General features: G+C 43.5%; 1 protein-coding gene across 2 annotated transcripts in view; it reads right to left on the reverse strand.

Moving 5' to 3' along the window:
* The window catches only part of ACO1 (aconitase 1), a 59,036-nt gene extending 45,853 nt beyond the window's left edge, over positions 1-13,183 (reverse strand). For both annotated transcript variants that reach the window (XM_059924617.1, XM_059924618.1), the window contains exon 1: positions 13,079-13,183. The gene's annotated coding sequence lies outside the window, so the exon portion shown is untranslated. The remainder of the gene's footprint in view (positions 1-13,078) is intronic.
* Positions 13,184-26,029: the final 12,846 nt, after the last annotated feature.

Consider the following 26,029-nt stretch of genomic DNA (forward strand, 5'->3'; position numbering starts at 1 on the left):
AGAAAATTTTAAAAACAAAATTTCTATGTATTTATTTATTTATTTAGGCTGCACTGGGTCTTAGTTGGGGCACCTGGGATCTCCGTTGTGGCATGTGTGATCTTTAGTTGTGTCATGCAAACTCTTAGTTGCAGCATGCATATGGGATCTAGTTCCCTGACTAGGGATCAAACCCGGGCCCCCTGCATTGGGAGCACGGAGTCTTAGCCACTGGACCATCAGGGAGGTCCCTAAAAGAAAATTTTAAAAATAGATGCTCATTGTGGAAACACTATTAATCAGCTATAAAAAATGAGGTAAGGGGCTTCCCTGGTGGCGCAGTGGTTGAGAATCTGCCTGCCAATGCAGGGGACACGGGTTCGAGCCCTGGTCTGGGAAGATCCCACATGCCGCGGAGCAACTAGGCCCGTGAGCCACAACTACTGAGCCTGCGCGTCTGGAGCTTGTGCTCCGCAACAAGAGAGGCTGCGACACTGAGAGGCCCGCGCACCGCGATGAAGAGTGGCCCCCGCACGCCGCAAGTAGAAAAAGCCCTCGCACAGAAACGAAGACCCAATGCAGCCAAAAATAAAACAATTAATTAATTAAAAGAAAAAAAACTTAAAAAAAAAATGAGGTAATCCTACCATTTGTGACAACATGGACTTTGAAGACATTATGCTAAGTAAAATGAGTCAGAGAAAGACAAATACTGTATGATCAGATCACACTTATGTATAGAAGTAGAACCTAATTTTAAAAAAAAACACACAACTCAAAAAAAAAAGAAAAGAAAAAGAAAATGCAAGTGAACAAAAAGAAGAAAATGAAAGTCATCTGTAATACCATGGTTTGGAGTTTCATTTAACATGACTTTTAAATGTACTTGGATTTTAAAAAAATGATTAGACCTCACATTGTTTTGTAAGTTGCTTTTTTTTCCACTCAGCAGTAGACCACAAACATCTTTATAGAGCCATCATGTGATATTTTATATCACATTTAACTACCCCATAAAAATCTATCATTCAGATATAGTTTATTTAAATCTCTTATTATTAAAATAGGTAGGTTGTTTCCCAGTATTAACATTCAAATAACGCTTGCAACTTTCGTATACATTTCTTCAAATAGGTCCTTAATCCATTTCCCTAAAATAAACTCGTACCTTTCAGTTCCTAGAAGTAGGACAGCTGGGTGAAAGGATTTGATATCTCCATTGGGTTGCACATCACCAGGTTGCCAGGGAAAGGCTGTACCAATTTTATGACCCTCCTCTGAAGCAGTGAGTAAATGAAGGTGCCTAAACCAGGCAATATAATTGGTTTTTACCTTTTGCCAAATTGAGAGATTAAAAAGCTAACCTTGGGCATTTCTCTAATTGCTAGTGAAGGTGAATACCTTTCCATCCCTCTGTTAGAATCTGAATTTCTTCTTTTGTAAACTCCCTGTCTGCCAGAAAGGGCAAACCGAGGGTCACTAAGATGGCCTCTGGTGACCAAATGTTCTCATCTTTCACTGAACTATTCCTGCGGATGAGACTCAGCTCTGTAGTCCTGGAGAGGCAAGGACTGACTGTGGCCTCTACCTGATCTTGAGACTTGCAGTCTGTAAGATTCCCCTTTACCTGAAGGGAGCCCTAAAATCTAACGCACAGTTTGACCCCATGCTCAGGTGCATTGTGAACCTAGTTGGTTATAGCAAAGTAAGTGACCAATTAGCTTACCTCACAGGCAAAATCCCCACTGGGGTCAGTGAGCTTTGCTACCTGTAACCCAGACCATTTCCAAGCCCAGGCAGCAGTCTTGCAAATGGGTTTTGTGAGGGAGCCCGAGTACAGCATATGGATAGTACAGTGCTAAACCACTGCTCTTGCTAGAGGATCGTCTGGGACTATACCCCAGCTGACAGTCATGATGCCTGTTTGGTACAGCCAGATTTGTAGAGATGTTTGGAAGAGTCGACTGATTTTAGCTAAATGCCAACGATCAGATAAAATAAGAGTCACGTTTTCGGGTCTTTTTCCAGCCTTTGGAGTATATAAATCTAAGATTTAGCTGCTTATGCTGTTGGAGTTGAATCCTCTTAGGTTGTCTTATGATAGAGAAAGAGGCATGCATATGAATGGGCCCTGCCACCAACCACAGGATTTCCACGCATCAGTGGGAAAGAGCAGAGCAGAGGCGTAACCGTGGGCAGCAGAATTCCCGTCAGTAATGGGATGGGGAGAATAAAGTTAAGGGGGTGGGGTGGAGATTGTGTGCAATCAGTTTCCTGGAGAGTTAGGATAGTTTGAAAGAGCCTTCAGGTGATTAGTTGAGAATCACTGCTCTGTGGTCTAATGTACAGACGACACGCCCTCAGAATTGTTTATTTAGGATATCTAAAGACACACAAGAGTAGATTTTTTAAATCTATGCTAACAGCAGAAAGAGGTTTCTTCTGTATTCATGTGGTTTACCCACCTCTCTTCCTCTCTTCTCACATTTTCCTAAATATACCTTCCCTGAATTTTCATGGCTTCCAACTCCAAAGTTAAAGCAGTATCACTGCATCTTTTAGGGTTTACTTCAGTTCACTAAAAAGATTAGCTGTGCTTCATTTTTTTCTGTTTAAAGAGAAATTAATTGGCCACACCCCCAAACTGACTGTTGTGTATCTAAACATCATGCTACTTATAAACAACTTCTTGTCAAAAGTGAGATTCCAAGGATGTCTATAAACAAGATTGAGGTCAGAACCATTCAGGCCAGCAAACCACCATGGCTTGTCAACTCGGTTCTTTTACGAAGCGGAGAGCTAGAAATATTAGTTCTTTGCTTTATTTGATGCAGACGCATCTGGAAAAATGGAATAGCTGAATAGCTCTGAATAGCTCTGAATAGCCCAGAGACCAAGTCACTTCTTTGATCTTCTTAGCTGTTCATAAAAGTATTGAAAAAAAAAAAAAATACACACACACCAAAAACACACAAAAATCTCTTAAATGTGATACTTGTAACCAAAAGAATTTTAAAGCCATAAGTGCAATTGTCTATTTTGGGAGAGAATGAAAAAGAAAAAAAAAAAAAAAAAAAAAGGAAAAAGAGTAGTACTGTTGTAGGAAAAATGGGGCATGAGAGAACGGTCATGTCCCAGGCCTAGAGTCCTTGGTATGGCTGGCCAAGTGAGTGAGCCATAGTAAAGTGAAAGTGGGTTTATTTACAGAGGTACACACTCCATAGAAAGAAGCAGCCCCAGGGGATGGGGTCCTCTTGGAAAGTGAGAGCAGCCCCTGAAGTGTGGGGCTGATTAGTTTCTACGCGCTGGGCAATTCCATACGCTAACGAGTGGAATATTCTATCTTGGAGAGGGGGCGGGGATTTCCAGGAATTGGGGCACCACCCACTTTTTGGCCTTTCATGGTTGGCCTCAGAACTGTCATGGTGCCTGGCGGTGTGTTGTTTAGCATATGCTAATATATTACAATGAGTGTACAATGAGGCTCAAGGTCTACGGGAAGTTAAATCTTCTGCCATCTAGGACCTAGTTGGTTCTAACCAGTTGTTGTCGTATCCTCAGGATATGTCATTCTTTTAAAGGTTGTGCCTTGCCTCTGTCCCTCCTGTCTCAGTGCAGAAGGAGGGTCTTAGAGAAAGAATGACTTTATAACAGTATAACCAAATCCATCAACACATTTTTCTTGGGCACTAATTAATGCAAAGTGCACTTTACACCACAAAAGTCAACAAGACTCTGCTTTCAAAAAGCTTTGCCATCACACAATAATTTGTCACTTTTTGCTAAAATTTTAAGTTATCAGTCTGTTTTCACTAACTCTTTTGTCTCATCCTGGACCACTGACCAGAATGCTCCACATATATTCCTAGAGTTCTAAAAAGAGCTATAACCTAAATGATTCAGTTTCATTCTGAATAAGCCACATAACCTTTCTGTGCCTCAGTTTCCCAGTCTGTAACATAAGGTTACTTGATGATCTAAAAAGTCCCCTATGGGTGAAAAAATTCTATGTTTCATTCATTCATTTGTTCAACACATATTTATGTTAACTCCATAATATGTGCCGGGAACTGTTTTAGGCACCAGGGATGCACCCGGGAACAAAATTGACAAAGCCCCCTCACGGTGCTTCCATTTCAGTGGAGGGAGATAGACTAAACAATAAACAAACATAGAAGCAGAACGTCAGACTGCGACCAGTTCTGTGGATAAAGCAGGACAGGGCACTAAGGAGTGTCGGCCGTGAAGGGTATCAGGAGATCAAAGAAGGCCTCACTGATATGGAGCCACTTGAGAACAAGCTTGAAGGAAGTGAGGGGGCAAGCTCAGTGCAATCTTGAGGAGGGGTCAGATCATGTGCAAAGGTCCTGAGGTGGGTCTGAGGGAAGGCAAGGAGGCCAGAGCAGGGTGAGCGAGGGCAGAAAAGGAAAAGATTGAGGTGGGAAGTAGCAGAGTCAGCCACTGTAGGAACTCTGACTAAGGACACACTACAAAGTACTCTCCTAACTTTACACTTGGTTTAAATTGTACATTTCCAACATCAGAATTTAGATTTGGTAAGATATTAACTCATAATATGAAAACATTAGGTTGTCATTTAAAAAGTAGCTACTTCCTGAAATCTAACCCTTCTGTTTCTCTGAACTTCATTAAGTAACACTGGAAATTTTCAGGATGTATCATAAAAATGATCATGACTCACTCAGCAGATGTGCATAACCACTGCCAAAGGTAATGGTCAGGATTTGGGGGACCAGAGCCCCTGCCCCTTTGGGGCTCCCCTATTCCAGGCTCAGTGGCCAAGACAGCACAACATCATATGAAATTCCCAAAAGAGAAAACTTGCCTGACACATCCTTTAAGCTCATTTTAAATTAACTGCAGTAGCACAAACTCCAAAGAACAGAAATAGTTACCTTTATTTTCTGGTATCACTATGGGCTAATATAAACAGAGTTTCACAAAAAGTCTTGGTGAACTTCAGATTTATTATTCCGGAGATGCACTGAGAAAGGAAAGTCATTGTGGGGTCATGAAACATTTGTCCAGAAAGTAAAGGAAGAAGCAGGGCAGGACCCCCTCAGAAGCAGGTGTCCTGGCCAGTTCTCAGTTCCTGACCTCATCCTCTCCTCGTTAAGGCCAGTCCTCAGCCCCTTCTCAGACTGTGGGTCCCCTACCCTGCAGCAACCCACCGTCGCCAGCAGGGCTTCAAAAATGATGCCTGCAGAGACCCGAAGTCCTACTGCATTTAAGTCCTGAGAGTAGGGGGCGTGAGGGGGCAGCAACTGTAGTTGTTACTAGCATTACAGAGCAGGCCTGGTCGATAGCCATCCTTTAAGAGTGGCGTGATTTCCTCAAGCTCCAAACTCATTTCGTAGATCCTTGGTAACAAACTTTCCTAACTCAAATTTTAGGAATTAGAAAGAGTGTCACCACGAAAGGCTGGGTGTCAGGCTGCCGGAGGTCTCACAGGGCAGCATTTCTCTCCATGAATTCACCATGTTTCTTAGGTCATCTACCCCAACCCACTTCAGCACTGCTCAGACCCAAGAATGATGACTCGTACTAATAAAGTTCCCAGAAGCTTGAGGTATAAGCCTATGTTTCTTGGTTTTCGAGAAGAAAGGCAGCTGCCGGGAGGACCTGAAGCTCCTGTTTTCTGACCAGCACGTTCTTTCCCCGCAGTGGTATAGCCATGTGGTTAGGAGCTGGGAAGCTGCAGCCAGGTTGCAGGCGTGCTGAGAGGGAACTCAACCCAGATGGAGGGAACGTCCATCTGGCCTTAAGCCCAGCTCTTAAGCAATGATGCTCTAGTCCCATCTCAGTGGCCCACAGAGTGGCATGGCATCTACACGCAATGGCCATTTCATTGGGTCAGAGATGTGACAAGTAATAGAGCAGCATTCGACCATGACACATCCACTACCTGGGCCTCGCTGGCTTGTCTAAGAAAAGGGACTGACCCAGATTCATTCATACATTTGACATTGATAGACACTGATTTGACATTGATGGGATAAAGAGATGAGTCCCCTTGCTCTTCAGTCACACACACAGACTGGTCAGGAGTTTATTAGACTATCAAGCAGTCCATGCTACTGCAGCAGTGGATGGAGAGCGATAAAGAAGCATCTAGGGGTGCTGGAATTCCTTGTCGGTCCAGTGGTTAGGGCTCCGAGCTTCCACTGCAGAGGGCACAGGTTCGATCCCTGGTTGGGGAACTAAGAGCCTGCACATTGCACGGTGCAGCCAAAAAAAAAAAAAAAAAGAAGCATCTAGGGATAGCACCTAATCCAGTATGGGAGGGAGTCAGGAAGACCTCCAGGGACAGGCACGCCATGCACGAGCCTTCCAGAACTACACTGAGGGAGGGAGTCAGGGAAAAAATATTCCAGGCAGAGAAAACAGCACATGTAAAGGTGCGGAAGTGTGACCCTGTGGGAGCCATAAAGCAGTTCCATGTGGACGAAAGACAGGGTTCACGATGGGCAGGGCTAAGAGGAGAGGGAAAGGGAGGGGCGGGGCCCACATCATGAGGGACCTTGCAGAAAGGCTCGGATTTATCCTGAAGACAAGGAGGCACATTAAAAGATTGTAAGCTGGAATCTTCAAGACCTGATTTGATTTTCAGAGATCACTCTGGTAGTGGTAAGAGCTGACTTGGGGGAAGGATGCTAGATTGGTGTCAGGGAGGCAGGTTATGGTGCTACTACAGTCATCAAGTCGGAAGAAGGGGGCAGGGGCAATAGATCCCAGGGAGAGTTAAGAAAGGAGAATGGACTGAGGGTGGGTGAGGAAGAAAGAGAGATCTGGGATAGCTCCTGTGTTCCTCATTTGGGCAAACTGGCAGAGCCAATGAGCACGATGGGAACCGGGATGTCGGTTTTAGACATGGGGAATCTGGGATGAAGAGGAACAGCAAGCAGCAGCATATATGCGCCAGGAGCTCAGGAGGTCTGGGCTTAGAGAAGTTTGGACAGGCATTCTGCCATGAGCGCTATATCACTCCATGGGCACTGCAGCCTGCTGACATGTGCCGAGTGCCCGTGGAGGGCCAGATACCTTATCCACATTGTCTAATATGGTCCCTCAGCAACTGTGAGATAGGGACTACCATCCCATTATACAGATGAGAAGACTGAGGATCAGAGAGGGTAACTTGCCAATGCCCTGTGGTCAGTGGCCAGATTGGGAGTGAAACCCAGGGCCCCTGATGTCAGGGCCAACTTCCTCACACCCTGCTGCTTCCAAATAGGCATAGCATCTTATAGCCACTCCTCATCCAAAAACCCACATTAACCAAATGGATTAAAAAAGTTAAGTCTCACTTTAAAACAATCTTCAAACTCTAAGGTACATACGCGAGGACTAGATAGTCAACCTCTAATTTCCCCTAAAATATCCTTGATTTTGGCAAAATTTGTATGACAGATAACTTTTAAACTATGGGTTGATGTCAAAAACCCATCACCAGGCTTCACCAACCCTTAAAATGTAACTGATTCCTTATCTAAGCAAATAAGGCTTTTATGAAACACAGCAATTCTTAAGACCAGTCTGGAGGCTGGTCTTGATCCCACCACTATTATAGAACTGTCCTGCGCATGTCTGCGTAGCTCTTGCATGTAACCGACTGTCCACAATGATTCGTTCACTTCTCCGCTTCTCAACCAAAAATTCAAACCTGGCAATCCCGTAGGAGGACACTTTCTTCGACCGACACGCCTTCTTCATGAACTAGGCCACAATGTGTATAATTTGCTTTGTACTTTTACAGTAATGGCCACGAAAGGACGACGAGGTTAAGGAATAATTAAGCGTTCCATACACGTCAGTCTGAGCAACAGCTCAGGCAATTCACACTGTTCAAAGATGGGCTTCCCCAGAGTTCTCCTTAAGTCACGAAAAGAGAATGAGAGAGAATCCCAGCAGCACACACGCACAGCAGCCTTGCCAGTTCATCAGAAAGTGGATTAACTTCCACGACAAAGACTAAAGCAGAACCTGAGGCATCTGGGAAGTGATTGGTTCAGAGAGCGTGCTATCACTTTGATAGTTCTACGCAGTAGGATATACATACTTACTTCAAGAACCTGGTCTGGCTCCCAGATATATGTAGTGCTTAGAGAGAGAGAGTTTCCCGTCTTTGCGTGTTCCCAACATCCAATCCCAAAGCCCTTTGGTTTCCAATCTACGCTTAAAATCAGACTCTGCCACTTTCTGCCGTAGACAAGATTCACTCTATCTGCCTAAGCCTCAGTTTACTTCTTTGCAGATTTAAGGCAACAAGAGCTGCCCTGCACTGCCCTGCCCAGCTCACAAGGGCCACTGTGATAATTAAAGGAGGCAATAGATGAAGAGATGGTGTACACTGGGAGCAACTCTATACCTGTGAGCTGCCGTTATTCATGAGATTGATAGCAACTTACTTCATGGGGCGTGCGGACCCTAAATGCAGCCAATTTCTTCTACTGAAGATTTAAACCTACATCTTAAAACATAATAGATATTCTAAAATGTTGTCAGAGTCACTCTTCCCTACCAAGGGAAAAAAAGCATTCTAGAATAAGAGAAGACCTAAACGCTCCAGATATATGTGAAAAAAATGACAACAGACCATAAAGAAAGACCATTTTCCTCAAAAAAAAAAAAAAAAAAAAAAGATGTCTTCTTTATACTGGCTCAAATTGAAGATTCTTTTTGTTGCAGTACTTTAAAATCTTTAAAAATCTTGCAGGTGAGATAAAATGTTCGTGGTCCTAGGCAATATCTGAAATTTTTCCTTTGAACATAATGCATTTCTTTTGTAATCAAAATTTTTCTCCAATGAACTTAATCAATTTAAATTAATTTAGCATCTATTTCTTGAGCATCTTCTTTGCATTAAGCATTTTTAAGTAGCATAGGAGAAAGGGAGATAAGGAAAATCTTGTTTTACATGAAGATTATGATCTAAGGAGACTGAGATAAGCTCGCAAAGAGCTATAATATGCTAAGGGTCATAAGAGAGGTCAGAGGAAAGTGACAGCTATAACTAAGGGAGTTGAGAAAGGCTTAACAGAGGAGAATTGGGAGAAGGAAAGAGGGAAGACTGATTTAGCCCAGAAGGCAGAGAGGAGAGCAAATGCAGAAGCAGAGAAGGGGGACCACACAGCAAGTGTTCAAAGTCCGCCCTGGGGTTCCGTTGTGCTGACATTAGGACAGAAGAGTTTTAAGATTTTGTTACAGCAGTTAGTACATGCTTGTTACTAAAAGACACAACAAAGATACTTTGTTAGTTTATACAGTTGAAAATGAAGATGCTAACTCCTGGAAGAGGGAAAAAAAGAAGTGAGTTTGAGGAAAGGTCCAGATGAAACAAGATTGGTCAAATGCTAATGTTCATAATTGTTGAAGCGGGGGGTTTACACTCTCCACTTCTTTGGATGTCTGCAATTTTCCATTAAAAATGGCTAAAAAAGAAATGAAGGCCATTCAGTCTGTGGAGATGGTCAGCTGATGGCTTCTCAGGTGATGGGGCTGATCAGATAAGAACATTCTAACCTCTAGGTCAGTTGGAGGGAGCGGGCAGGGCTGAGGCTGGAGCTGACTCCACAGGCGGAAGTAGACACTGCACAACATAACTAAGGGCTGTTTTCGGTTCCCCATGCCTCTCGCTCCATACTTCTTTCTCCATTTCCCACTGGGAGGAAGGGAGTAGCAGGGGTCTGCTACTGGCCGAGTCGGTGGTTAAGTCAGTCTAAGAAAAACGAAGCCAACTATGTTGCCCTCAATGTACAAATAACTGTAGGGGTTATTTTTGGTCAAGTCAATTTTTTTTTAAATTTATTTTATTTATTTATATTTGGCTGCGTTGGGTCTTCGTTGCTGCGCGCGGGCTTCTCATTGTGGTGGCTTCTCTTGTTGTGGAGCACAGGCTCTAGGTGCGAGGGCTTCAGTAGTTGTGGCACGCGGGCTCAGTAGTTGTGGCTCGCGTGCTCTAGAGCACAGGCTCGGTAGTTGTGGTGCGCAGGCTTAGTTGCTCCGCGGCATGTGGGATCTTCCCGGACCAGGGCTCAAACCCGTGTCCCCTGCCTTGGCAGGTGGTTTCTTAACCACTGCGTCACCAGGGAAGTCCGGTCAAGTCAATTTTAATACTTGTTTAGTACTTGCTAGAAAATATTAATAAGCAAAGTGAAGAGAATTAAAAACCCACTGTACCCCACCACCAAGAGAAAAACCACCCAGCGTTTGGCACATCCTTTGCCTCTGTCCATGCGTGTGCACATCTGTACATACACGCACATGCTTTCTCTCCTCGTCATGGTAGGATCACAGAGAAACAGTCTTGGGTAACATGTTTTTCGATTTTAAAACTGTGCTTCATGACATTTCATGAAACAGCGTTTTACATCAGTTTAAGGGCTGCACAATAGTCCATTAAAAAACAGTCTGATCTGCGTGGATGGACCTAGAGACTGTCACACAGAGTGAAGTAAGTCAGAAAGAGAAAAACAAATATCGTATATTAACGCATATATGTGGAACCTAGAAAAATGGTACAGATGAACCGGTTTGCAGGGCAGAAATAGAGACACAGATGTAGAGAACAAACGTATGGACACCAAGGGGGAAAAGCGGCGGGGTGGTGGTGGTGGGATGAATTGGGCGATTGGGATCGACATGTATACACTGATGTGTATGAAATGGATGACTAATAAGAACCTGCTGTATAAAAAAATAAATAAAATAAAATTCAAAAATTCGAAAAGAAAACAGTCTGATCCAGTGCTTCTAACCTTGGACAGGGGCTTACGTAAAACAAATATTGTTCAGTAAAATGCTTTGATCTGAGAGGGCTCTCTCTCTCAATATTATTTTGAGTTAATATATACTAGTATCATATATACTAGTTTAGAAATGGGATGCAGTAATTTGCTTTATCAGGAGAGAGGGAGTGATGGTAACAGTCTAACAGAAATAATCCTATCTTCCTTGAAAAAGTATAGGTTGTTGGGATTTTAGTTTTTTGTTTTGTTTTCAGGTTGTAAAAGCAATACATGAATGCTGCAAGTCAGGCCGACATATGTTACCACAAAGAGTAACAAAGATAAGTTCCCTGCCTTCCTTCTGACTCCACTGTCCAGAACTGGCTACTGTTGATAATTTGTTATGTCTGTCTTCCAAACATTTATAAGGCTAAATATGTATGTAATTTCTATCTGGAATTTGTGCTGACAGAACAAGGAGCCACGGAAGTAATCCAGTGAGTGATCCCACCTACCACACAGCAGCATGCAGGACAATGGGCTCTGGCAGAGGCTGAGGAAGGGCCACTCACAGGGACACCCCTCTCAAAGTGGAAAGTAAAAGAGCACCAAGACTGGGTGCTCTTATTCACCAGTCATATTCCAATAAACTCAAGGCTGCTCAACCACAAACAGAAATGATCACGGAGGACAGGAAGGCAACAACACGCCTCCCTGTTCCTTTGCAAATCACTTCTCAAACGCTTGCAAACTCTCGCACAAACCCCTCCACACTTGGCACGGGGTCCCCATGGGCACGTCTCCGAACGTGTGGGTCCTGTGTGCCACATCACTGCTACAGTCTGGACTCACGCACAGGTCACCTCTGCAGGGACAGAAATAACCAAAGGCATCTGAGAGCCTTGCCAGTTTTCAGGAGGCCAGCAGGGCTCATCATCCCTTATGTGGGGACCTAGTTCTTGGTTTCCAGAGTGAGGTCAAGCTAGGTTGCAACTACCAGAGGTTAACCATCCATGCATGGTGTGGTGTGTGTTCCCATTCAGAGGAAGGATCACAGACAAGAAGCAGGCCCAATGATTTAAGCCTCTGAAGCATTTCCTACACCGGTGGCTCCCAAAGTGTGGTGCAGGGGACTCTAGGGATCCACAAGGTCAAAACCACTTTCGTTAACAATGCCAAGATGCTATTTGACATTTTCACTCTCACATTTTCCCGAGTACACAGTGGAGTTTTCCAGAGGCTATATGACATGTAATACTGCAACAGACTGAATGCAGAAGTAGATATAAGAATCTAGCTGATGAAAAAGCAAATGAAAAACAAAATAAAATCTAGCTGCTGTCTATTAAACCTGACATTAAAGAGATTTGCAAAAATATAATTAATACAATGCCACTCTTCTCAGTAACGTTCTGTTTTGAAAAGTATGGTTATTTTCATAAAGATATGTTATGTCAACATATAATAGGTCCACTATTATGTCTAAATGCATTACTAAATATAGTAAAAAATTCTCAGTTTTAGTTATATTTGGCAAATATTGAAATATATAACCCACATAAAAGCTCCTTAGTATACTAATTTTTAAGAGTGTAAAGGGGTTTTTGAGCACCCCCCCCAGAAAAGTTTGAGAACTGCTATCCTAGAGGCTGTCCCCGACTCCCTACCCCCATCCCCGCAAGACAAACACACACACAAGCGCACACACACACCGCTGTAAGGAGGGTTATGTATGTGGCAGGAAGGAAGATGTGCCATTCTGGTGTGCTGGCTGAATTAGGAAAAGCAGCCCGTGCTCCTTCCTGGATCTCTGAATCTATGAGGATGGGCTCTATCCCCACCCCTTCCACCTAGGGTCTCTTCCCCCACACTCCGTTTTCCCCTTACCACTTGCTGTGTTTTCCCCGATCTGTCAGAACCTCTGAGGATTTCCCTATCCCGCCACCCCCAGCTCGGCGAGGACTCCCCGGTGAGGCCCGCACTCCCTCCCTGAGGTTAGGACTCCCCAGTTCAGTCGGCCGGAACAGTCTCAGCGTGGACTCTGGGCGGCCCGCACAGCGCAGACAAAGAAGGCCTAGGAGAGCCATTTCCAGTCCCCGAGACCTGACCTCGGCGCAGCACAGGCTGGGGACAGGGCGAAGGGGTCAGTCCCCAGGAACTAGTCCCCGATTCTCCCCTCGGCCTTCCCCGGATCCCCGCCCCGGGCCGCCCGGCGCGCTGCAGTGCGGGCAGTCCGGGCTCGGGGAAGGTGCCCGGGACGCCGCGGACTCGCGCCCACCCTGCCGGGGCCAGGGCGGCCGGCGCTCCCGCCCGGGGCCGGACGTCGGTCGGGCCACGACGTACTCACTCACCGCGAACTTCACGGCAGGCTCCGACCGGCTGCCGGGCACCAGGCTGCGGGGCGCGATCCCGTGCGGCGCGATTCCAGCCGCCGAGCTCCTCCCCTTGTCGCCCCGGGGCCACCGGCCGAGGGGCGGAGCCGGGGCGGGGCGGGGCGGGGCGGGGTCTGCGGGCGGAGGAGACCTCGCCCCCCGCGGGAGGCAGGGTTGCTAGGGGCCAGCGGCAGGAAGCCGCTCGGGACCCGGCTCCTCCCCTGCGGGCCCAGGCCTGGGACTCGCTCACTCTGGGGCGTGGAGTGTGACTGTCCAGCTCTCTAGGAGGGGAGCCGAAGGGGCGAGGGGAAAATGCCGCTTTTTAAAATGATTTGGCCGTCAAGGTGGCGGCTTCCGTATCTGGCACCCCGGTACGTGTGGTCACCTCCGCTCTCTCCCTTTTGCCCTCACCCCATCCCCAACTTAATGCCTTGCAAAGCGTGCCGAGTGACCTGGCGGGACTTCAACGTTTCCGTGGCTAGGAGTGCAAAGTTTCAATGTTTAATCAGCTTACTTATTTTTAACGTGTAACAACTCTTCCTAATGCAGGCTGTTCACCTGTCAGAAGTCAGAGAAATGGCTCAGCAGACACTGAGAGGGCCTTCTTCACCGCACCTACTTTCCATAGGTTGGTTGGAGTTGCGCCCGCTCAGGTAAATGTGGGTGATTAGATCTTTCTAGATGAAAGGAGAGGTTTTCCTGCCCAACTTATATAGAGAGTTATTGTCGTTTTCTATCTTATCTGAATAAACAGCTTATAAGATGACTAACTAATAGCTGATACTGATACTGACCCCCTACTAGTTACCACACTCCCACTCTTTGCAGGGTTCGATGATGGGGTCTTTACATATGTTATTTAGTTCAGTTCCTCCAGTTGCCCCATGAAGTGAGGAATGTGACCCCGTCTTACAGACATCCATAGCTGGGATTCAGTCCTCAGCTCTGTCTGACTCCTAAGCCTACACTTCATCATGTTGCACTGCAGGGTACAGCTATTCCCTGGTTATATTTAATATTTAAATATAAAGGATTATATTTAATTTTGAAAGAGAACATATTTACTATATTTCATATTACTACAGTAAATATTACGTATTTACTGTATGGGAGAAGACCTTCTTCCCACCCACTTCCTAAAGTCCTTGCATTCACATTCATTGAGCAAACTTTCCTTGAGTGGCCACCATATACCAGAGGCTTACCACAAACCCCGAAAAATAATACTGGGGTCTCCTTGGAAGTTAGAGCGTAGGGAAAGCTGAGGGGTAGGGAGAAAAGACATCCAGCTACATTTTGGTTCTTACTGAGGCAGCCCTTCAAAAAGCAAAGTTTCTTAGTGTTCAGTGATAACATACATATAATATGAGAACTGGTCATCCTTGACAGGAAATAATTAAATCAGAACTATAAAAGGAATTGAGATTTATTAGTAAACACTCTGGCCAAAACCATGAAGGAAATAGTTCCCTCATCACTCTGCTCTTTTGCTCTGGGGAACGTCACCAGTGATAATGCGGATTGCAAATCCAGTGACCTCTCTTCTGTCCTTGCCCTTGCTGACTGCTCTGTGGTATCTGACACTGGTGACAGGTCTTTCCTTGAAATGTTAACCTCCTTTTGGCTTTAGAACCTTCTGCTCTCATGATTCACTTCTTCTTAATTTGGTCCCTCTTTCTTAGGCTCTTTCACTGCCCTTTCTCCTGTCACTTCACATGTGACTCCATACACTGATGAATTCTTCTTCATTTACTTTCTCTCTATGCAAACTTCCATCTGAAGTCCCCTGTGCCTCTGTCATTGACCTTAACCCTCTTCAGATCTCCATGCTCTTTGTCAGCAGCCATTTGTGGGGCATCACCACCTGGGTATTCCCAAGGCACTTGCCATTCTTCACATCTAAAGTGGCAGTTCAGTGTCTTCTCTAGCCATCTGCCTGTCCCCTCCAACCCATCCAGTTTCTTCCTCATCCTGAATCCCACATCCTGAGTTTGGATTTCATGGTGTATTGAGAAAGCATTTAAGGGGGTTAGAACCATATCACTATGCTCATACAAGTTTCGCCTAATAAATATTTCTGTCATGATACAAAAGATTCTGCAAGTGGCCCAGAGGAATGTGTAGACTTTAAGGGCCTTCTGAGAGGAAGCCATCCAGGTGTGGTAACTGCTCAGGTACCATGGATCTGCTCCAGGGGCCAGTGGCAGAAGGGCCTTCAGTGAGGTAACAGCACTGTTCTATCAGCCTTACAAAGAGAATCATGAGGACTTCTCTGGTGGCACAGTGGTTAAGAATCCACCTGCCAATCCAGGAGACACGGGTTCAAGCCCTGGCCCGGGAAGATCCCACATGCTGTGGAGCAACTAAGCCCATGTGCCACAACTACTGAGCCTGCGAGCCACAACTACTGAGCCCATGTGCCACAACTACTGAGCCTGTGAGCCACAACTACTGAGCCCACGTGCCACAACTACTGAAGCCCGCACGCCTAGAGCCCATGCTCCGCAACAAAAGAAGCCACCACAATGAGAAGCCTGCGCACTGCAACGAAGAGTAGCCCCTACTCGCTGCAACTAGAGAAAGCCCGCGCACAGCAACAAAGACCCAAGGCAGCCAAATATAATAAATAAATAAAATTAATTAATTTAAAAAAAAAAAGGGAGAGAATCATTAGGTTTTGGTCAGAAACCTGTTAAGCTCTGAGGAATGCCTCATTATACTCCACATTGACTTCAGTTGCTTGTATAAACTGGACCCCACTAACTTGGCATCATGCTTTGCTGTTCGTAATGCATTTTCACACATACTATCTAATAGAAAGGAAGTGGTGTAAGAGAAAGGCAGTCTAGGGATTTCCCTGGTGGTCCAGTGCTTAAGACTCTGCTCTTCCACTGCAGGGGGCATGGGTTCGATCCCTGGTCAGGGGAACAAAGATCCCACATGCCATGCGTGGCCGAAAAGGAAAAAAAAAAGAGAGAGAGAGAGAGAAAGGCAGTCTAGCATGGCAGTTCTCAAACCTTGAGGTTCATTGAAAAAACACATTCCTATACTGCACTCTTAGACAGACTGAGTGTGAGGGTCTGACCCCCCTTTGAGTAACACCAGTGGTGGTTCCCAAACTGGGTGTTAGAATTTATTAAAAATACAGCCTCCTGTGCCCCGACCTCCTAGAATTAGTTCAGGAGTAGGATCTGTGCTCAGAGTCTGAGCACTCTAAATACTACAGATGATTCTTCTCTCGCATGTTCCGCAGATTGCCCCCAGGGAGCTGCAAGCCGGAAATGTACCCTCCATGAAGGTGGAGTAATGTCAGTTTGCTCATCACCCCTAACACAGAGCCTGGCACATAGAAGGTGCTCGGTACAAGTTTGCTGACTAATTACTGCCTTCTATTCTGTGCTCTCCATTGGTGTTCAGTGTTCTCTAGCATAGTAGAAACATTCAGTGTTCTCTAGCATAGTAGAGGGGAGATATCTGTATGGCAATGAATGAAGTATAAAGTGGTCCCTTCTGAAATTCCTGTTTGATATGACTCAAGAATGCCTAAGTTCATCACTGAATGTATTTCTTCCTCATACCAGAGGAAATTTGAGATAAATGTTTTCTGTTCTTCTATTAAAAAATTGCTACATTCATAAAAAGGAAAGGCAGTTCTTAGGCTTATCTTGGCCCCCCACAGATATCCAACTGCTATCCCCTTCCATGCCTCTCATAGTCTTAATTTTTGTGCTTTCTTACTGCCTAAATGCCTGAATTCCTGAGCTGCCTTCCCGGGGAACCAGGGTCCTCTGGCCATCGGCTTTACAATTAAGCACATTCCCCTCAACAAAGCTAATAATAAAAACCAAATGTGATTAAATGTCCCATTGAATCTTTACAAGAACACTTTGTATCTGGTGGCATGTTACCATTTCACAGATGGAGGAAACTGAGATTCAGAATGATTATGTAATTTGCTTCAGGTCACATAACTTGTAAATGGTGATGCTGGGATTTGAACAAAGCCTGGTCTAATTCCAGAGCTTGTGCTTGAAACCCTGTGCAAGCAAAATATAATTTTATTTAAATGAAATCGTTGGATACCGTGAGATTATAAGTTATTAATTCTTTGCAGAAAGGAAGAGGAGCTTAAATGTTCTAGGAGGGAACTTTGGTCTGTTCCCATATGGTCTAGAATTTCTTATTCACAAATTTGCAGGGCTGCTTCTCCTTTATGGTAGTATGGAGATCCCTGCTGTCGCCCTGTGATTTAGGTGCACACAGGTAAAGAAACTCCCCATCCTGGGGATGGAGGTGTTGGAAATCAGGAGCAGTAATTTTACTGTTCTGAGGAGGCTGCTCCTACTGACTTATTTAATATTTTTTCCCGGAAAATGATTTGGTAATGAGTCTTTCACTGCTGAACATCTACTTGATATTTATGTTGTACATGCTTGTATTGTAAATGCTCATGAAGTCCAGAAGGGATTCTTTCATTCAGGATCTGCTCTGTGGCATGTAGAGAGGTAATCTCTGTCCTCTTCCCGGCGGTCTCCCAAAAGAATATAAAATCTGAGAAGAAATGGAAATCACAGCTTTAAAGACTTAAATGGTGGCAGCTCAGAGAGACAATTTCCCAGTACAACATCGCCACCTGCCTGATGCAGGCACTAAGTACACCCCTTTTGAAAAGGGGGTTGGCTATTGATGTGTTGCCAAGCTGAACGCCTGATCCATGCATAGAGGGCTTAGGACTCTGCAGCCTGCTGTCCCCATTTTTGGGTGGGTCAATTCAGACTTGACAACTCATAAGGAAAAGGTCCAGTCTACCTACTTGTCAACTGGAGATTGTATATTTAAGGACACAGTGACCTGGCCCCAACAGCATCTCAGTTCATATGAAAAAGTGGCAGCTATTGTTTTGGAGAAACTTTCTTCTCCATTACGTATATAACCTGAAATAAATCCATTGGTTCAGTGGGGCCCTTGATTCACAGAGGTTCTCCTTAAATCCTAACCCTTGTTCACTGATGGTTTGGCTAAGTTGGAGCCTGTTAGTGTCCACCGGGCTGCTTCAGCTGTTCAAGTGCTGCTCAGTATATGCCATCTTGAAAACTGGTGTGCTTGTCCACATAGTGGGCAGAACTCAAGGCCATTCTCATAACTCTGGCCAATACTCCTTTTGATGAAAGATATTTTTTAATTGACTCTTGGGATATTGCCAATGAGTTAGCTGCCTGGTCTGCTATCTGGTCTGCCAATTGGAATACTATAGACTCATAGATTAAACAGCCCTGGCACCTCTGATGGGAACACTTTAGACCCAAAATGTGTAAGGGTGGGGGCAATTAATAATCTCTTTGTCCCCTAGATCCACCACTGCCACTTGAGTCAAATAGCAGCTGCAGCTGACATTCTGTGGACATGGCTGATTCTTAATTCTTCTGCTGTGCCTGATGCCATCAATAGCAGCTCTCAACATGGACCCCCTTTAAGCAGGTACAAACACACGGGCTGGCACAACCTTGTTTCATTCTGACTGTTATAAATTCACATGCTTTTCTGATGCTTGAGAGGTTTTAGGTTATGCCATCTACAACCACTCAGTGACACTGCCCGTCTGACTTAACCAATGTTAAGGCTGATCCAAATCAAGTTTAATGAAAAACCTGATCAGAATTACCTGTGCCTGTTCGGGTTTGCATATGGCTGGAAATGGGCCATAGAATATCTGTCCATTGGGGATGGATGTTTTTTTTGTTTGTTTTGTTTTGGGTTTTTTTTTTTTTTTTTGGATTATCTGTTGCCTTCTGTAATTATTGGCAATGACACCAAAGATCAGCAGGTCCGTGTAAACTCTGTTTCATGGCTTGTAATGGATAATGGACTGGCCTTACACTAGACTACATCCTGACTGTCTGAAATAAAATCCTCTGGTCTCCCCGGGACAGTTGTCTGACTCCAGGACCCCCAAAGGCATATTTGAGGTCAATACTGCAGGCTAACTTTGTCTTGCTTGTTTGGAGTCCTATTGATAGTAACCTTAATTAAATGCTGTATGAAGCCATTTGAACAGATTTAGTTCTAGCCTCTGTTGGTTAAATTAATCAGAGTGGTCAACAGAGTGGCATACGTTTGTGAATTTTGCCAGAAGCCAAGACGTGGAGGGACAACAGGTAGATTGATGGGGAAGGCAAACTTTCATGGGCCCTGAGCAGCCCTGCGCATTTTTGCTGGGTATGCCAAGTATGCAAGGTCCTGACTACTCTTTTTTTTTTTTTTTTTTTGCAATTTGACTCTTTCATTTTTTTTATAAACATCTTTATTGGAGTATAATTGCTTTACAAAGGTGTGTTAGTTTCTGCTTTATAACAAAGTGAATCAGTTATACATATACATATGTTCCCATATCTCTTCCCTCTTGCGTCTCCCTCCCTCTCACCCTCCCTATCCCACCCCTCTAGGTGGTCACAAAGCACCGAGCTGATCTCCCTGTGCTATGCGGCTGCTTCCCACTAGCTATCTATTTTACATTTGGTAGTGTATATATGTCCATGCCACTCTGTCACTTTGTCACAACTTACCATTCCCCCTCCCCATATCCTCAAGTCCATTCTCTAGTAGGTCTGTGTCTTTATTCCCGTCTTAACCACTAGGTTCTTCATGACCTTTTTTTTTTTTCCTTAGATTCCATATATATATGTTAGCATACTGTATTTCTTTTTCTCTTTCTGACTTACTTCACTCTGTATGACAGACTCTAACTCCATCCACCTCACTACAAATACCTCCATTTCATTTCTTTTTATGGCTGAGTAATATTCCATTGTATATATGTGCCACATCTTCTTTATCCATTCATCCGATGATGGACACTTAGGTTGCTTCCATGTCCTGGCTATTGTAAATAGAGCTGCAATGAATATTTTGGTACATGACTCTTTTTGAATTATGGTTTTCTCAGGGTATATGCCCAGTAGTGGGATTGCTGGGTCGTATGGTAGTTCTATTTTTAGTTTTTTAAGGAACCTCCATACTGTTCTCTACAGTGGCTGTATCAATTTACATTCCCACCAACAGTGCAAGAGTGTTCTCTTTTCTCCACACCCTCTCCAGCATTTATTGTTTCTAGATTTTTTGATGATGGCCATTCTGACCGGTATGAGATGATATCTCATTGTAGTTTTGATTTGCATTTCTCTAATGATTAATGTTGTTGAGCATTCTTTCACGTGTTTGTTGGCAATCTGTATATCTTCTTTGGAGAAATGTCTATTTAGGTCTTCTGCCCATTTTTGGATTGGGTTGTTTGTATTTTTGTTATTGAGCTGCATGAGCTGCTTGTAAATTTTGGAGATTAATCCTTTGTCAGATGCTTCATTTGCAAATATTTTCTCCCATTCTGATGGTTGTCTTTTGGTCTTGTTTATGGTTTCCTTTGCTGTGCAAAAGATTTTAAATTTCATTAGGTCTCATTTGTTTATTTTTGTTTTTATTTCCATTTCTCTAGGAGCTGGGTCAAAAAGGATCTCGCTGTGATTTAGGTCATAGAGTGTTCTGCGTATGTTTTCCTCTAAGAGTTTGATAGTGTCTGGCTTTACATTTAGGTCTTTAATCCATTTTGAGTTTATTTTTGTGTATGGTGTTAGGATGTGTTCTAATTTCATACTTTTACATGTATCTGTCCAGTTTTCCCAGCACCACTTATTGAAGAGGCTGTCTTTTCTCCACTGTATATGCTTGCCTCCTTTATCAAAGATAAGGTGACCATATGTGCATGGGTTTATCTCTGGGCTTTCTATCCTGTTCCATTGATCTATATTTCTGTTTTTGTGCCAGTACCATAGTGTCTTGATTACTGTAGCTTTGTAGTATAGTCTGAAGTCAGGGAGCCTGATTCCTCCAGCTCCATTTTTCGTTCTCAAGATTGCTTGGCTATTCGGGGTCTTCTGTGTTTCCATACAAATTGTGAAATTTTTTGTTCTAGTTCTGTGAAAAATGCCAGTGGTAGTTTGATAGGGAATGCATTGAATCTGTAGATTGCTTTGGGTAGTAGAGTCATTTTCACAATGTTGATTCTTCCAATCCAAGAACATGGTATATCTCTCCATCTATATGTATCATCTTTAATTTCTTTCATCAGTGTCTTATAATTTTCTGCATACAGGTCTTTTGTCTCCTTAGGTAGGTTTATTCCTAGATATTTTATTCTGTTTGTTGCAATGGTAAATGGGAGTGTTTTCTTAATTTCACTTTCAGATTTTTCATCATTAGTGTATAGGAATGCAAGAGATTTCTGTGCATTAATTTTGTATCCTGCTACTTTACCAAATTCATTGATTAGCTCTAGTAGTTTTCTGGTAGCATCTTTAGGATTCTCTATGTATACTATCATGTCATCTGCAAACAGTGACAGCTTTAATTCTTCTTTTCTGATTTGGATTCCTTTTATTTCTTTTTCTTCTCTGATTGCTGTGGCTAACACTTCCAGAACTATGTTGAATAATAGTGGTGAGAGTGGGCAACCTTGTCTTGTTCCTGATCTTAGTGGAAATGGTTTTAGATTTTCACCATTGAGGACGATGTTGGCTGTGGGTTTGTCATATATGACATTTATTATGTTGAGGAAAGTTCCCTCTATGCCTACTTTCTGGAGGGCTTTTATCATAAATGGGTGTTGAATTTTGTCAAAAGCTTTCTCTGCATCTATTGAGATGATCATATGGTTTTTCTCTTTCAATTTGTTAATATGGTGTATCACGTTGATTGATTTGCATATATTGAAGAATCCTTGCATTCCTGGAATAAACCCCACTTGATCATGGTGTATGATCCTTTTAATGTGCTGTTGGATTCTGTTTGCTAGTATTTTGTTGAGGATTTTTGCATCTATGTTCATCAGTGATATTGGCCTGTAGTTTTCCTTCTTGTGACATCTTTGCCTGGTTTTGGTATCAGGGTGATGGTGGCCTCGTAGAATGAGTTGGGGAGTGTTCCTCCCTCTGCAATATTTTGGAAGAGTTTGAGAAGGATAGGTGTTAGCTCTTCTGTAAATGTTTGATAGAATTCGCCTGTGAAGCCATCTGGTCCTGGGCTTTTGTTTGTTGGAAGATGTTTAGTCACAGTTTCAATTTCAGTGCTTGTGATTGGTCTGTTCATATTTTCTATTTCTTCCTGGTTCAGTCTCGGCAGGTTGTGCATTTCTAAGAATCTGTCCATTTCTTCCAGGTTGTCCATTTTATTGGCATAGAGTTGCTTGTAGTAATCTCTCATGATTGTTTATATTTTTGCAGTGTCAGTTGTTACTTCTCCTTTTTCATTTCTAATTCTATTGATTTGAGTCTTCTCCCTTTATTTCTTGATGAGTCTGGCTCATGGTTTATTAATTTTGTTTATCTTCTCAAAGAACCAGCTTTTAGTTTTATTGATCTTTGCTATCATTTCCTTCATTTCTTTTTCATTTATTTCTGATCTGATCTTTATGATTTCTTTCCTTCTGCTAGCTTTGGGGTTTTTTTTTGTTCTTCTTTCTCCAATTGCTTTAGGTGCAAAGTTAGGTTTTTTATTTGAGATGTTTCCTGTTTCTTAAGGTAGGATTGTATTGCTATAAACTTCCCTCTTAGCACTGCTTTTGCTGCATCCCATAGGTTTTGGGTCGTCATGTCTCCATTGTCATTTGTTTCTAGGTATTTTTTGATTTCCCCTTTGATTTCTTCAGTGATCACTTCGTTATTAAGTAGTGTATTGTGTAGTCTCCGTGTGTTTGTATTTTTTACAGATCTTTTCCTGTAATTGATATCTAGTCTCATAGCATTGTGGTCGGAAAAGATACTTGATACGATTTCAATTTTCTTAAATGTACCAAGGCTTGATTTGTGACCCAAGATATGATCTATCCTGGAGAATGTTCCATGAGCACTTGAGAAAAATGTGTATTCTGTTGTTTTGGGGTGGAATATCCTATAAATATCAATTAAGTCCATCTTGTTTAATGTATCATTTAAAGCTTGTATTTCCTTATTTATTTTCATTTTGGATGATCTGTGCATTGGTGAAAGTAGGGTGTTAAAGTCCCCTACTATGATTGTGTTACTGTCAATTTCCCCTTTTATGGCTGTTAGTATTTGCCTTATGTATTGAGGTGCTCCTATGTTGGGTGCATAAATATTTACAATTGTTATATCTTCTTCTTGGATTGATCTCTTGATCATTATGTAGTATTCTTCTTTGTCTCTTGTAATAGTCTTCATTTTAAAGTCTATTTTGTCTGATATGAGAATTGCTACTCCAGCTCTCTTTTGATTTCCATTTGCATGGAATATCTTTTTCCATCCCCTCACTTTCAGTCTGTATGTGTCCCTAGGTCTGAAGTGGGTCTCTTGTAGACAGCATATATACGGGTCTTGTTTTTGTATCCATTCAGCCAGTCTGTGTCTTTTGGTGGGAGCATTTAATCCATTTACATTTAAGGTAATTATTGATATGTATGTTCCTATTCCCATTTTCTTAAATGTTTTGGGTTTGTTATTGTAGGTGTTTTCCTTCTCTTGTGCTTCTTGCCTAGAGAAGTTCCTTTAGCATTTGTTGTAAAGCTGGTTTGGTGGTGCTGAACTCTCTCAGCTTTAGCTTGTCTGTAAAGGTTTTAATTTCTCCATCAAATCTGAATGAGATCCTTGCTGGGTAGAGAAATCTTGGTTGTAGGTTTTTCTCCTTCATCACTTTAAATATGTCCTGCCACTCCCTTCTGGCTTGCAGAGTTTCTGCTGAAAGGTCAGCTGTTAACCTTATGGGGATTCCCTTGTGTGTTATTTGTTGTTTTCCCCTTGCTGCTTTTAATATGTTTTCTTTATATTTAATTTTTGATAGTTTGATTAATATGTGTCTTGGCATGTTTCTCCTTGGATTTATCCTGTATGGGACTCTCTGTGCTTCCAGGACTTGATTAACTATTTCCTTTCCCATATTAGGGAAGTTTTCCACTATAATCTCTTCAAATATTTTCTCAGTCCCTTTCTTTTTCTCTTCTTCTTCTGGGACCCCTATAATTCGAATGTTGGTGTGTTTAATGTTATCCCAGAGGTCTCTGAGACTGTCCTCAGTTCTTTTCATTCTTTTTTCTTTATTCTGCTCTGCAGTAGTTATTTCCACTATTTTATCTTCCAGGTCACTTATCCGTTCTTCTGCCTCAGTTATTCTGCTATTGATCCCTTCTAGAGTATTTTTAATTTAATTTATTGTGTTGTTCATCATTGCTTGTTTCCTCTTTAGTTCTTCTAGGTTCTTGTTAAATGTTTCTTGCATTTTGTCTATTCTATTTCCAAGATTTTGGATCATCTTTACTATCATTATTCTGAATTCTTTTTCATGTAGACTGCCTATTTCCTCTTCATTTGTTAGGTCTGGTGTGTTTTTACCTTGCTCCTTCACCTGCTGTGTGTTTTTTCTGTCTTCTCATTTTGCTTATCTTACTGTGTTTGGGTCTCCTTTTCGCAGGCTGCAGGTTTGTAGTTCCCATTGTTTTTGGTGTCTGTCACCAGTGGCTAAGGTTGGTTCAGTGGGTTGTGTAGGCTTCCTGGTGGAGGGAACTGGTTCCTGTGTTCTGGTGGATGAGGCTGGATGTTGTTTTTCTGGTGGGCACATCCACGTCTGGTGGTGTGTTTTGGGGTGTCTGTGGCCTTATTATGATTTTAGGCAGCCTCTCTGCTAATGGATGGGGCTGTGTTCCTGTCTCGCTAGTTGTTTGGCATAGGGTGTCCAGCAGTGTAGCTTGCTGGTGGTTGAGTGAAGCTGGGTCTTGGTGTTGAGATGGAGATCTCTGGGAGATTTTCACCATTTGGTATTACGTGGAGCTGGGAGGTCTCTTGTGGACCAGTGTCCTGAAGTTGGCTCTCCCACCTCAGCGGCACAGCCCTGACGCCTGGCTGGAGCACCAAGAGCCTTTCATCCACACGGATCAGAATAAAAGGGAGAAAAAATAGAAAGAAAGAAAGAGGATAAAATAAAATAAAATAAAGTAAGATAAAATAAAATAGTTATTAAAATAAAAAATAATTATTAAGAAAAAAAAATTTTTTAAGTAAAAAAAAAAAACAAAAAAAAATGGACGGACAGAACCTTAGGACAAATGGTGAAAGCAAAGCTATACAGACAAAATCTCAGACAGAAGCATACACATACACACTCACAAAAAGAGGAAAAGGGGAAAAAATAATATATCTTGCTCCCAAAGTCCACCTCCTCAATTTGGGATGATTCGTTGTCTATTCAGGTATTCCACAGATGCAGGTACCTCAAGTTGATTGTGGAACTTTAATCCGCTGCTTCTGAGGCTGCTGGGAGAAATTTCCCTTTCTCTTCTTTGTTCACACAGCTCCCCGGGTTCAGCTTTGGATTTGGCCCCGCCTCTGCGTGTAGGTCGCCTGAGGGCGTCTGTTCTTCACTCAGACAGGACGGGGTTAAAGGAGTAGCTGCTTCAGGGGCTCTGGTTCACTCAGGCTGGGGGGAGGGAGGGGTACGGATGCGGGGCGAGCCTGCGGCAGCAGAGGCTGGCATGACGTTGCACCAGCCTGAGGCACGCCGTGCGTTCTCCTGGAGAAGCTGTCCCTGGATCACGGGACCCTGGCAGTGGCGGGCTGCACAGGCTCCCGGGAGGGGAGGTGTGGATAGTGCCCTGTGCTTGCACACAGGCTTCTTGGTGGCGGCAGCAGCAGCCTTAGCGTCTCATGCACGTCTCTGGGGTCCCCGCTGATAGCCGTGGCTTGCGCCCATCTCTGGAGCTCCTTTAAGCAGCGCTCTTAATCCCCTCTCCTCGCGCACCAGGAAACAAAGAGGCAAGAAAAAGTCTCTTGTCTCTTCGGCAGCTGCAGACTTTTTCCCCCCGGACTCCCTCCCGGCTAGCTGTGGCGCACTAACCCCTTCAGGCTGTGTTCACTCCGCCAACCCCAGTCCTCT

This window comes from Balaenoptera ricei, chromosome 6 (genome assembly GCF_028023285.1).
Source record: "Balaenoptera ricei isolate mBalRic1 chromosome 6, mBalRic1.hap2, whole genome shotgun sequence".
In the NCBI taxonomy this organism is placed as follows: Eukaryota; Metazoa; Chordata; class Mammalia; order Artiodactyla; family Balaenopteridae; genus Balaenoptera; species Balaenoptera ricei.